General features: G+C 46.1%; 1 long non-coding RNA gene across 1 annotated transcript; it reads right to left on the bottom strand.

Moving 5' to 3' along the window:
- Positions 1-309: 309 nt before the first annotated feature.
- LOC129150814 (uncharacterized) lies at positions 310-3,573 on the bottom strand. Its single transcript, XR_008557552.1, has 3 exons — positions 3,334-3,573; positions 2,759-2,837; positions 310-320 (listed from the first exon to the last, which is right to left on the bottom strand). It is a non-coding gene; the product is annotated as an uncharacterized LOC129150814 (long non-coding RNA).
- Between the last annotated feature and the right edge of the window lie 1,112 nt (positions 3,574-4,685).

The raw sequence follows: 4,685 nt of genomic DNA, 5'->3' as shown, positions 1-4,685 counted from the left end.
AGAACCAGCAAGGTTGCCCATGTGGCTGTGATAGGGCACATGAGGGGAGAACAGTGGAAAATACCCTGAGGTGTTGCGTTCACCAAAGAAGACAGCAAAAGCCCAAATAGGTTTGACCATGTGGGTGTCCTTACAGCCTACTTAGTCAATAAGTGTTCAAATAACAGGTTTCCATGGCTGCCCAAGGGTGTGAAATCCATACATGGTGCCCTTGCCCAGGTATCTTGGTGAAGGATGAGAGCAGTTTTCAGCAGCCAGGTACTCAAAGCTCAAACCTACTTACATGTTTGGGTTCTATGCTCCTTCTCCAAAGAGTGATTCTGGAAAATCAACACCAGTACTCAATCAACAGCAAGTCCAAGGCAGCCCGCTAGGTATGTGGGTCTCGGCGGCTTCACTACAGGACTTTGTGTCTCTTCTCCATTGCTCAGAGGCAGATGGGACCGCAGGGATTGTCAGCAGATCCCACCCAGCCTCTCTGGAAGTCATATGGGCCACATGTGTCTTCACTTAAGTTCCAAGCCCATGTGCCCCTCTCTGCCCCTCCCGTGCCCCACCTCATTCCTCTTTCTTTTTAAAGAAAAACCATAGCCATATTTTAACTGTTGCTTTTCTGGTGGGAAGGTGATAGTGTAGATCAGGAGAGAAAAAGTTTCAAACTGAAGGAACAAAACTGAGAGCTGCTTAACATACTGACTTTGAGCAACCTCTTGGGACCTACTGACTGACTAGAAAGGAAGGAGACGAGGGCGGGGACAGTGGGGTTGAATGCAGCTTCCCCTGCCTGGTTATATTCTCGATGGAATAGTGTGGATGGTAGAAGTCAAATGCTGTAAGGTTACTGCCTTTCAAGCCAAGCCTATAAAAACCGTCAGAACCGCCGTGTTTCACAGGCGGCAAACACCCAGCAAAGGAGGAATTTGGGAAAGGGTGTGCGCCAATGCCCTGGATTCTGGCTTGTTAGTAACCTGTTGAAATGGGTTCTTCAGAATTTGATTAAGTCTCTAGAGTCAATGCTTTGAATCACAGATCTCTGGGCTCCCCAAAGGGAAAAAGCCTTGTTTCTTGTGATGTAACTGCCTGGTGAATTATACTTTTATTTGTTCTATTAAGCAGCTGAAGTTCAGCACATTTTTATCCATTTTGTACAAGAGGCACTAAATGATTCTGAATGCCAGGCACCTAATCAGATTAAGAAAACCTTCACGTTGGCCAAAGGTTTATGCTTTTGTGCTGCACTGAATTTCCCAATGACCTGGTCTGGATAGGAAAGGAAGGAGGCCAAACAACCTAAGGCTTCCAGAGAAGACCCTTCCTCATAGGAGGCCCTATCGGATGGCCCCCTACCACCACCTTGGTCTTTTATATTAGGGCTGAGGGTGAGGAGGATGGGCCCACTTACACAGGATTAAAATGAAAATTCAAGTCAGAGATTAGTTAGTTCATCATGGTTTTGTTTTGAGCAGCCAAATTGTGTCTTGAGATGCCAACACTGGGCTTAGCGTTCAAGCAGGCTGGATGCAGCGTGCGGCAGAACCATCGTTATGCCCATGACACCGAGAAGCTAAACCTTCAGTCACCCTTCAGAAGACAGTCGGTTCTAACCCAACGCTGTGGAACTTGATAACCAGATGACCGGGAATGGCATCGGCAGCCTCAATTCTTGCCCTGATCACACCTTAAGGTTGCATTTAGCAATTTCTCTCTGCCTTCCCCTCTCTCTGAAAATCAATGGGAAAATATCCTCGGGTGAGGATTAAATTGTCCATTTAAAATGGTTAATGGTATATTATACATATTTCATCTCAATAAACATAAGTAAATGAAAACAGTAAGTTCCCCCAGCACTTTCATTAGAAAATAGTCCAACAAACATCTATTAGTACTGTCAACCGATGGCCATTAGTGCCAATTCAATGTCAACAGGAATCCCTACTTTGGGGTGCAGTGAAGAAGAAAACTTTATTCAGTGCAAAACAGCTCAGTTGTGAAATAGCGTGACTGTGAGGCAACCCTGGGAACAGGCAGCCCTGGGGCCAGGCCCCATTCTGGCAAGACAGCTCTGCTCTGCTCAGTGCCAGTCTGCTCTGGCCTGCGCTGGTCTGCTCTGCTCTGGTGGAACAGCGTCAGTGTTTCAGCTCAGCCAGGGACATGCAACGTTCAGTCTTTGGTGGCACGGGAAAGTGCGCTCCCAGAGCCACAGGGGAGCTGGCTTACATAGATAGATATTGGTCTCTGACTGGTCCATCCTCATGCAAATGGATACTCAAATCCTTGCAGTTTGAAATCCTAGGATCTTGGTTCTCTGGATAGTTTTGAGGAGCACGTGGGAAAAGGAAGCCAGGAAGCAAGTCCTAGTTGGTGTTTCTGAGGGACTTTCAAGGACAGAATGAGGAGACCTATTATATGTCCGAGTACCTGCTCTGTAACCACAACGACCCTCACCACCACACTCACATACACCAACCATCTCTTCAGGTCTTGAGCAAAATCTGCCACACCCCTAAATGTCTTGTTTCTTTAAAGTAACCGGGGAAAGGGCTGGGTTGGCATGAACCTGAGAGGAGAGAGCAGCCACCGAGGTGGGATACACATGAGCCCAAGGCCAGTAGGAGGAATCTGGAAATGCAAGTGACTGTGGAAGCCCTGGGAGTTTGCAAAGATCTTAGGGAGGGTGTCTGCCTTCCCACAGGATGTGTGACAGGGGGCTTGAGCTAATTTTATTTAGACCTCACAGGGCAGGGTGACGTCAACTTACATCTGGGTTACACTTGCTATCAGTGAGTTGAAATGAAGACACAGGAGGCATGCTTATCAAATTTGTACAGGACAGGAAGCTGAAAGTAACAGCACATACATAATTAGAACCCACAAAAGTCTCAACAAGCTCGAATGCCAGCCTGAATTTAATCAGAGGAAACGTAATAAGGATGAAGGGAATGTCCTGCATTTGAGTTGTTGTTTTTTTTTTTTGTTTTTTTAATTACAATAAGACAAACTGTCTGCACAAAGCAAATGGAAAAGGGTCAGGAGTTTGACTCAGATGAGGATCCCCCAAAGCAATGGGATCTGAAGCTGTTCTAGTAGAAAAACATCTGCAAAGGAGAGGGTAGGCAATAAGGTTCATTCTCCCAATGAGACCTATGGGGCATGTTAATTTCAGGTCTGCCCACTGAACACTAAGAAGGCGGTGAAAGCGTGGATGTGGAGAATGAATGACCAGTGGGATCAGGGAACCCCAAACCACAGAAGGCAGGATCAGTGATGTTTAGTTGGAGGAGAGAAGCATCAGGGGAGAAATGAAAACTTTCTACAAGAATCTAAAAATCTTACCCCGTCAAAGAGGAATTGGACTTGTAATGTATGGCTCTCAGGAGTGAAATCAGTACGGTGGGTGGCTTCTTCAGGCAGAAACTGCAAGAATGCATAATGAAGAAAACATGTATCCATTAGGATTTGTTTCGCTGGAAGTAACAGAAAACCTTATTAATAATGGCTTAAAGGAAAAAAATGGTTTCCCATGATTTAAAAAAAAAAAAATGCCTAGAAGGAGCTTATAGTTCAGGCCTCAGGAGTTTCCCAGCCTTCTTCTCCGCCACTCTCAGAGTGTTGGTTTCATCCTCCTGTTGCCTCGTGGGCACAACATGGCTGCTGAAGCTCTGAAAACCACAAATCAGCATTCCAAGCAAAGGAGGAAGGTGATGGTGAGGGGCTAGCCAAGGTGGCAAAGAGGACGTTTCCTAATGGTGCTATCCTTTTGCCAGAAAAGAGAAATTTCTCAGATGTCCTCATATATCACACTTGTCATACTAGATAATATGACCAATTCTACCCTCAGGAGAGACTGGAAAAGGAATACCCGGCTTTCCCAGCCTGTATAGTGGGAGGAGGCAAGGAAGAAAGGAACAGCTTTTTAGTAGCCCTCAGTAGTGTCTGCCACGACAAAAATCACCTGTCAATCAACTCCCAACACACCGTCTTAGTCTTTTTAATGAAAATATCTATGTTTATACAAACGTATGCTCACATGTTTTCACATGTGTATTATAACTCTTATTTCCTGTTTTTCTTGCTTAATATTTTGAGTATCTTTCATAACACTTTAAAAAATATAAACTTCCAAAATATCCTGTCTGCTCCTCCACATTCAACCATTCCCCTATTCTTGGATACGTAGGTCATTTTCAGTTTAATACAGTTTTCTAGCCATCCTCTCCAGCGACGGAATGGCGTGCCTTGGAAGGCAATGAGGTGCCCACCCTTGGAAGTGTTCCGTCACAGACATAAACTAGGTAAGACAGCACGGGCCGGGTTCCTTGGGCTCTTGACATTTCAGGCCCTTCCCGACTTCCTCAAGATGCTGACGATAGGCTGTAAAAGGGACGGAGATGTGGTCAGGGGGGACGGCTGTGCCCTCTCCGTTTCATCTTCCTGTTTTGCCGCCTAAGCACACAGGAATGAGCACATTCCTATTCTGGATGCCCCCAAGGTTACATCCCACACACTTGTCACACCATCTTTCTCACTATCTCCTGTCAACACGAACAGCCTGAATCACTCTCGACATGCTTTAGCATTGCCTGAATGAAGACAGCAACAACCCTGGCCCTTATCAAGGGGGCCCAACATGAGGATCGGTGCGAAGGGCCCATGCCTGGGCCAGAAGGGCCAAGGATGGAGAGAGC

The sequence above is a fragment of the Eptesicus fuscus genome, chromosome 11 (assembly GCF_027574615.1).
Source record: "Eptesicus fuscus isolate TK198812 chromosome 11, DD_ASM_mEF_20220401, whole genome shotgun sequence".
In the NCBI taxonomy this organism is placed as follows: Eukaryota; Metazoa; Chordata; class Mammalia; order Chiroptera; family Vespertilionidae; genus Eptesicus; species Eptesicus fuscus.
The sequence above is the reverse complement of the archived record's forward strand: the minus strand, read 5'-3'. Positions and strand labels throughout refer to the sequence as shown.